Below are 9,228 nucleotides of genomic sequence, written 5' to 3' on the forward strand. Positions count from 1 at the left end.
TTTATATTCATAAAGGATCAATTAAGTTAGCGTTAACTTACATTAATTTAATTTAACATTTTTAATTGTCATGCTTTAACAAATTAAACAAACCGAAACTCAATTGATTGCGTTATTTCATTGCCAAATTTTCATGAAGTTATTTAATGTATCTACCTTCTCCAGCAAACTCTCACCTGGGCGCACCACAAGTGGCTAACATGCAACTATGCACATCATCCGAAGGAGGATCTCTTTCAAGTGCACAGCACGACCTACCCAACATTCTACCAACTCCTGGAAGAGAAATTCAAAAGTTTACTTCTCAGGTACAAGGGAACTGGGAAAATGTATTTGACTTCATGAAAAGACAAGAAAGAACAGTGAATGATCTTACCCAAGAAATGAAAGCCACTTCTTACACATTTCAAACAAGCCAAGATCATATTACTTCAGAACTATAGCAACGTGACACTCAAATTGACAAACTTTCTATGTGTGTAAAGGAATTAAGAAATGAGAATTCCCAGCACCACCATTTCTTCAACTCCGCCATCTGTGTCTACTCCAGCAATTCCTTCAACTTCTTCAACCCCACTTCCCACACCTATAGTAAAAAGTGATCATATTAAATGAACTTTTCCCACTTTTGGTAGACCATCAGACGATGCAGACCCCCTACTGTACTTAACCGAATGTCAGGATTTCTTGGCCCTTCATCCCCTCACTGATATAGATATCCTAGCCACATTCCGTACTGTCCTTCATGGAACTGCTCGGGATTGGTGGGAAGTCAGGCGTTCCAGCATATCTACGTGGAGAGAATTTGAGGCTGCATTTCTTTCTGCATTTTTGTCTGAAGATTATGACGATGAACTGGCTGAACGTGTCAGAACAAAAATCCAGGGTGAGAAAGAATCTATACAAGACTTTGCATTCTCCTACAGAGCTTTATGTAAAAGATGGACGGCAGATCTAACTGAAGGTGAAACTGTAAAGATGATACTTAAGAACATTAAGCCTTACCTTGCCAGCCAATTGCGTAGCTGGGTGAGTACTGTAGAGGAATTAGTCACATTAGACATCAACTAGAAAAAGACTATGAACAACAGCTTCGATATGAAGGTCGAATGGGCCCTAAGCATCCACCCACATCACCCAGACCCTCATCAAACCAACCTGCTGAGAAAATCCCAGTTCAGTGTTGGAGATGCCGAGGACAGCATCCGCCAGGCAAGTGTCCACACTATATCCCTCCACAGTCACCTCATCAATCATCTGGTTTCTTCAGTGGAATGCAACTTAATGTCACAGATCAAAAATAGTGGGACCAGAGGAGGTTAAGCAGCAATTGGCTAGTGCGTTTGGCTGTTAACCGAAAGGTTGGTGGTTCAAGCCCACCCAGTGATGAAGGAAGCTTATCATGCGTGCGTGGAGCAGCATTCGTAGCACCTTTTGAGCGTGAGTGAGGCTCCATTTCGCGCGTGAAATCTGGGCACTTATGAAAACCGCAACCAGCCCGGAGCAGTCCGTTGCAGCCACCCGGCTAGCTCAGTCAGTAGAGCATGAGACTCTTAATCTCAGGGTCGTGGGTTTGAGCCCCACGTTGGGCGTACCTTATGGCTCTCTTGCCCTTCCCAACGGGTCTCGGTCTCCAATGAGTCTCTTGACCTCAGTTTGCTGACGCAGGACACGTGTTGTGTCTAATCTGAGTGGCACGCACAGCGTTGATTTTTTGTCACAGCAAACCAGAGAAGATTATGCCGCAGGTCTCTGTGGCGCAATCGGCTAGCGCATTTGGCTGTTAACCGAGAGGTTGGTGGTTCGAGCCCACCCAGGGACGAAGGAAGCTTTTCACTGCCATTCTGCCATGTGTCCGCAAGCGCAGAATTTAGCACACGAGACACATGTCCGCTAACGCATGCGTGGAGCAGCATTCGTAGCACCTTTTGAGCGTTTACAGTTTTTTCAGTTGCCTTGTGGTAAAAGAAGACAAAGGGTGGTAAGTGAAGGTTCGTGTCGGCTCAAGTTTGCTGTGGCGTGTACACGGAGTGCTCATGTTTTGTTCCGGGTGGTGGAGGCCTGTGTTCCAGGGAGGTCCTGCTCAAAACTCCCTCTAGGAGCGCCACGAAAATAACCAATTCTTCCATTTGAACTTTTGATACTCTGTGCTAAGTGTGAAAAAGGTTATGTATCCTGTCTGTGTATGTACGCAAAGAAATTACCAAATAAGGAAAGAATGCAGGGATGGCTTTGATGATGTTAATGCAAATTGTCTGCAAGGCTATAAAATGCCAAGGAGAGCTTCAGACGGTGCCGCACTCCGATGGTGAAGACTCACTCGCTGTTACTTTCATTTTATTACTTATGAGTTACTGTGTACTAATAAAGCGAAACCATTACAAATGGTGATGCGTTAAAACTTTATTAAGGAAAAGTCTCTGAGTAATTTATTTTTGGGGTAACCTATTATTCTGAAACTGAAGGACTTCCTTCGAGCCTTATTAAGCTCGAACTCAGCTGAGCAAACTCGGACACCGGGGGAGATTCCAGGTCTATTGACTACATTTCCTGATCTCAGAGGTAAGGGCAAATTAATTGCATCTATTGATGAGAAATAGGGATGTGCATTAGGGATTTTATGGAGTCTATTCGTTATATATCAAGCACAACAGTTTGAAAGACCAATTTGAAGTTGTTGAGGACAAATTATATCAGAGAACTTACCTGTTAAATAACTAGTTGCACTACCAAGTGTACGTACCCAGTAGTCTTCGGCCCTCTCTGCTGCAGCACTACCACTCCAGTCCTCTTAGTGGCCATGGAGGAATCTATAAAACGTACAAACGACTCCAAGAAGTAGCATTCTGGCCAGGCATGTGGTCCAACGTGAAACGTCATGTGAAAACCTGTGTGAAATGTCAAATAATAAAACACGACAATCAAAAACCTGCTGGAAAATTGCAGCAAACCACTACCACTCACCCAAACCAAATGCTGGGAGTTGATATCATGGGTCCACTACCAAGAAGTACAAACCAAAATGAGTACATGCTTGTTTTTGTCGATTATTATTCTCGCTGGGTTGAGCTGTTCCCCATGCGTAAATCCACTGCCCAAAATATTGCCTCTATCTTCAGAAAATAAGTCCTGACTCGATGGGGTGTTCCAGATTTTCTCCTCTCAGACAGGGGTGTTCAGTTTGTCTCAGCGGTGTTCAAAGAACTGTGTGAGAATTGGCGAATTACTCCCAAACTGACTACAGCATACCATCCGCAAACCAACATGACTGAAAGAGTAAATCGGACCCTCAAAAACATGATGCCAGCCTTTGTGGATGAAAATCACAAGAAGTGGGACCAGTTCTTACCCAAGTTCCGTTTCGCCATAAATTCAGCCATCCAAGAGACCACTGGACTATCTCCAGCAGAACTCCAGCTAGGCAGAAAACTCCAAGGTCCAATGGATAAGGTGCTTCATGGCCTCAATCTGACTCCAGACACTGCTTCCTACAATGTGGTCCATCATCTTCATCACTTACAAACCCAAGCCAAAGAAAACAGTAAGAAAGCAAAATTGAGACAACTGAGAAATTACAACAAAAAGAGAAGAGATTTAACATTCAAGAGCAAGGATCGTGTATGGGTACGTAACTTCCCACAGTCTAGTGCACAAGATAATTTTAGTGCAAAACTAGCACCGAAGTGGAAGGGACCTTACCGTATTCTGAAGCAGCTGGGTCCTCTGAACTATGAAATAGCCCTGGAAGACACGGGAGAAGATGTCCGGACAGCACATGTCTGTAATTTAAAAATGTGTTTTCCAACAGCCGAAGAATTGGAGTCCCAGGAAAAACAAAACCTCTTTGACCTGTTTCAAGAAGCCTCTGATGAGGAGGAAGAATTTTTAGGATTCTAATCCATGCTTTCTTTTAAACAACCATGGGTTGTTTTCTTCAAGGCAGGGAGAGTGTGGCAGTGAATACGTTGTGTGAAAACCTGTGTGAAATGTCAAATAATAAAATATGACAATCAAAAACCTGCTGGAAAATTGCAGCAAACCACTACCACTCACCCAAACCAAATGCTGGGAGTTGATATCATGGGGTCTTTTTTCTTTTTCCTCTATGGACAATTTATAAATGATTGTGGACGTGAATCTGCTGTGTTGGAAACGTACACTAGTGTGACGCAATTCCTACGTGGCCCTCAAACCGAAACTTAATTTGAACTGGTGTTTTTTTTCCCCCTCCGTTTTTTTGTTTTGTTTTTTGTTTGTTTGTTTCTTATTGTTCAAACTTGTATTTTTCTTTTTTCTTATGCCATGGACAATAGTGGAATAAATCTTCCCTTTGAACAGTATTATTTTTTTGACTGTCTATGTGATTTAATGTTGTAACAGGTGGTGTTTTAGTTTGCTATCCTGAGTTAATTTAAATTTTGTCATGGTTAACTTGACTGGCGCCCGAATATTTTCCTTAATAGAGTTTATTTATGCTAGGGCACCGTTACACATGCTATGAATATTTTTTGTTAGTTTAAAATCCGGCCATTTTTTTATTTTTTTATTTCACTGTTTATGCAAACAAAAAGTGCATAGTGCTGCTAATTTTATTTGTTGGCTTTTGTCATAAAACTTGGTAAAATTATTTCAGTGTATCAGTACTTTTTAAATATTTCCAGCACATTTTAACAATGCCGTGTGTAACAGTTTAGATTGATAAATGAATTAAGAGATTTAAGTATTGTATAATATGGGTAGCTCTCAGCTGCTTTCATTTTTAAAAAGTAGCTCCCGAATGAAATAAGGTTGGAGACCCCTGGTCTAGTGACTCATTCATTCAACCGTTCACTGAATCATTCAGCAACAAAACACCGCTGCCTGCTTGGAGATTGCGCAATAGACTATTTCTGCTGTGATCTTTGTTTAGAACTATTTTAGTTGGTGAAACAGAACAAAACGGTCAATATTGTGTCTAAAATGTAAGTAACCCAATTACGTGACTACTTAACTACTTGTTTATTTAACTAAAATCAATGTAATATTTGTGATCGTGAGAATATTCTGCAATTAGCTCCCTTGTCATGGTATGTTGCTTAACTACAGCATGTTATAAATTAAAAACTCAACATTCTGAATTTTTACCTCAGTATGTTTCTTCTGTGAGTTTTATTATATGTGCCATTCAGGTCTTTTGTTCATTTCATACACTCATTTGATTTGATTTCTCCTTAAATGTCTCTTACAAAGAAACAGGCAGCGTGAGCCTAAACTCGATACCAGAAGTACACTATCCATTATCAATCGCTGTTGTAACGGGGCTGACGAGACGTGAGACGTGTGGATCCATCTGCAAGCTTTTATTTAAGAGACGTGGTCATAACAGGCAGGGTCGAACAAATGGCAAACAGGTATATGGCGGGCAAGACACAAGAATAATCCTAGGGCTAGCGAAGGTCGACGAACGGCGAACAGAATCAAAAGGGCGAGACTAAGGGGATAAATCCAGGAAACCAGGCAAGGATCAGAAACCGAGAAAACAGACAAGGCAAGACTAGGCTAAGGCAGGGTAAACTAACGAGGGCCTCTCTGCTGAATAAAGCTTGCATATGGATCCGCACGTCTCACGTCTTGTTAGCCCCGTTACAGCTGTTTACGCTGAATGTAATAAAATCAGAAGAATCATTCTTGCGTTTCAATGCTTCACTGGTTATTTTTAATTTTAAGATTTAATCAGGCTATTTTTCCGGTCGGACAAGTAAAATTGTAGAGCCATTTTTCAGTAAACTTGCATTAACCCATTTTAAACTAGCTAGGAGGCTGGTCAGCTAGCTGTAGCATGCAGTAACTACAGTGGGGGGAAAATCTGTCTGTCCAATGATTGTAAACAGTCACTGTGTCCGTCAGACTGGAGACATTTTTGCGGAATTGGGACCGAAAATATTTAAGACCCATCGAATCTGAATTTAAGACTTTTTAAGGACCCGTGCCCACCCTGTTAATGTGGGGACACATTTCAAGTGAGGGCAAGGTTACATCGTGTTACCTTGTAAGATACATTGTTACAGTCTGAATTTAAGACTTTTTAAGGACCCGTGGCCACCCTGTTAATGTGGGGACACATTTCAAGTGAGGGCAATGTTACATCGTGTTACCTTGTAAGATACATTGTTACAGTTTTCATCTCTGGCAAGCAATTCTTTGTAATCTTCTTTGGTGAGCCAAATATCTTGAAACTTGCATTTTCCAGGCATCACGTTTCAGTGGTTTCAGTCTATTTTTGCAATTTTTCACGGTGTGTCTTTGAAAAGTTGAGGTACCATCGTAGTAGTTTCGTGCGCGCATGAACGTAATGGCAACGTACAACACAAAGTACCTCACGCGGGAAATGCGCGTAACTAACGTAAATCAAGCAAGCTAGTATGCATAGGACACGAAGTGTTGGCAAAATAACACATTAGCGGACCGGAGGGAATAATATGGATTTTTTTCCCAGAAAACTTAAATTTAAGCATTTTCAAGGACCTGTATCTATGTATGTTTATTTTCAAAAACTTTCCAGGGCCTTGAATTTTATATATTTTTTTTCAGATTCACAAACTTTCAAGGGTTTCAAGGACCCATGTATGTATTGTAATTATGTTAACATTCCCTTTATGTGATATACGTTTTTATGTGATAAACCTTTTTACAATATGTACAGTAGGCCTCACGGTTGTTTTCAGCGACAGGCTTCAGCCATTGTTTAAACTCCTGCTTCTCCAACCTGGAGTCCGCAAACTTACATTTCCCCATTTCGGCGTCTGTGACATGTGGAGGGCATCACATCACCTAACAGTGTCTGTCGCAAAATACGTGACATCACCCGTACGTGCCCCGAACCGATCTCGCAGACCGAGCACGCCGTTGTTTTTTAATAGTCATGGGGAGGAAAATAAATATATTCATGCATACTTTTTGGAGTCAAACTCTTTGGACAAAGCTTGAACAAAATTTAATACCTCATAAAATCGCGATTAAGACTTTTTAATACCTTTTAAGGGCCTTAATTTTCCCAAAAATGATTTATCAACTATTAATACTTTTTAAGACCCCGTGGACACCCTGTAGTAGGTAGAAAATGGAGTCTCCAGGGACACTGGCCCTAATATTTGGAAATCGTAATGGATAAAAGCACAGACAAAAAGCAAAAACTATGTTTAAAACAGGGTTTCATAACTTATAGTAATTCTTCAAAGATAACTCTTTTACACATTAAATACCTTTTTTTTTTTTTGACTGAAATGAACTTTCCACATTCCATATTTTCTATTATGGATCTTTTTCACATTTCCGGGTTTCTCAGCAGCGGAAGTCATCATAGTTGGGTTAACTTGAAGAGCAGTGAATGGGAGAGTACCACAAATATATTTTTTGCATTCCCATTTGCTCAAATAGCAAAAGAAAACTCCACGATAGTGTTTTCATGACTTTCAATAAAAGGAAAAAAATTGAGAGAGACTGATAACGGCAGTCAGAAGAGAACGATGTCAAATTTACCGTCTCTCCCATAAGACGCTGCATTAGAAACACCCGTGCATTAGCGTAAACTGTTTTTTTTTTGTAATTTGATGCAAAGGTATTATAATACAAAGAATAGTGTTTAAATGTACATAATAAAAAAACACACACAAATATGAAAAACTTTGGAGGGTTTACGATGCTGATGATTAAATGCATCATCAAAGTCTTGTGAAAAGGGTCCATTGGTAAAAACACTGACTCTTATTGGGTCGGGTTCCCGGAAAAAAATTAAGCCTAGTCCTAGGCTAAAATGGCACTTTAAACCAGATTAAATGAAATCTGCTTTCTCTGTCATGGTTCTCAATAGTCGTCGATTTGGTCTAGTCCAGAATTGAATAGGCTAATTTCCTGGAGGAAGTCTACAGCTACTTCAGGACTAAATTGAGTCTTAAATTAAAACTACCAGGAGGCAGGTTTAACTTCAGATTAACATTGTGTTTCCAGTTTTTATATATCAAAATTATTGGCACCCTTGGTAGATATGAACAAAGAATCAACCTCCTTTTGCCAATTTAACAGCTATGAGTCTCTCATATAATGCCTGATGAATTTGGAGAACACTTGACAAGAGATCAGAGACCATTCCTTCATCCAGAATCACTTCAGAGCCTTCAGATTCCCAGCTCCTGTCCAGTTTTCTATAGGGTTCAGGTCAGGGAACTGGGATGACCATGGCAGAACCTTCGTTTTGAGCTCAGTGACACATTTTTGTGTTGCTTTTGATGGTCCTTTTGGATCATTGTTCTGTTCCAACCACGACCCAATAAAAGGCTTTCTGACCACAAGACTTAAAGGGTTAATTCACCAAAAAATGAAAATTAGCCCATAAATTACCCACCCTCAAGTCATCCTAGGTGTATATGACTTTCTTCATTCAGACGAATCCAGTCGGAGTTATATTAAAAATTGTCTTTGATCTTTCAAGCTATTTAATGCCACTCAGTGGGTGTTGCATTGCTTCAGTCCAAAAGAAGTTAAATAAAAAGCACCCATCCATAAAAAAAAATGTCTCACACGGCTCCGGGGGGTGAACAAAGGCCTCCTGTAGCGAATCGATGCGTTTTTGTAAGAAAAATATCCATATTCAAAACGTAATAATCACTTTAATCTAGCTTGCCCTCACTGTTGTACACAGAAGCAGCTCCGAGCGGATGACGTATGGAGGTCAGCTTTGCGCATGCGCCGCTCAGAAGTGACGAACGCGGAAGCGCAGCGGAGAGATCAAAACAAAACAACGGTCACTAATTAGAAGTACAAAACGAGGATTTGTAAAGAAGAATGTCGGAGGATTTCGATATAAGCCAAGAGGAGACTGGTTTTCCTTTGCTAAAGTAAGGAAACTTTGCTTCCTTTGATCCTGTTAACAAACGTTGCTTTCATGAGACTCACCGGCGCATGCGCAGCACTGAACTCATACATCATCCTCCCGGAGCTGCTACAACTGTTGGCGCAAGCTACATTAAAGTGATTAAGTTTTGAATATGGATATTTTTCTTACAAAAACGCATCGATTCGCTACAGGAGGCCTTTGTTCACCCCCCGGAGCCGTGTGAGACACTTTTTTTGTTTATTTTTATGGATGGGCACTTTTTATTTAGCTTCTTTTGGACTGATGCATGCAACACTCGCTGAGTGCCATTAAACAGCTTGAAAGATCAAAGACAATTTTTAATATAACTCCGACTG

The 9,228-nt window shown here is 40.6% G+C and overlaps 2 non-coding genes across 2 annotated transcripts; both read left to right on the forward strand.

Annotated features, from left to right (window-relative positions):
• Window positions 1–1,519: 1,519 nt before the first annotated feature.
• Window positions 1,520–1,592, forward strand: trnak-cuu (transfer RNA lysine (anticodon CUU)). Its single transcript has one exon. It is a non-coding gene; the product is annotated as a tRNA-Lys (tRNA).
• Window positions 1,593–1,748: 156 nt separating this feature from the next.
• On the forward strand, window positions 1,749–1,822 carry trnan-guu (transfer RNA asparagine (anticodon GUU)). Its single transcript has one exon. It is a non-coding gene; the product is annotated as a tRNA-Asn (tRNA).
• The last annotated feature ends 7,406 nt before the right edge of the window (window positions 1,823–9,228 follow it).

The sequence above is a fragment of the Sinocyclocheilus anshuiensis genome, unplaced genomic scaffold (assembly GCF_001515605.1).
Source record: "Sinocyclocheilus anshuiensis isolate Anshui unplaced genomic scaffold, SAMN03320099.WGS_v1.1 scaffold1447, whole genome shotgun sequence".
In the NCBI taxonomy this organism is placed as follows: domain Eukaryota; kingdom Metazoa; phylum Chordata; class Actinopteri; order Cypriniformes; family Cyprinidae; genus Sinocyclocheilus; species Sinocyclocheilus anshuiensis.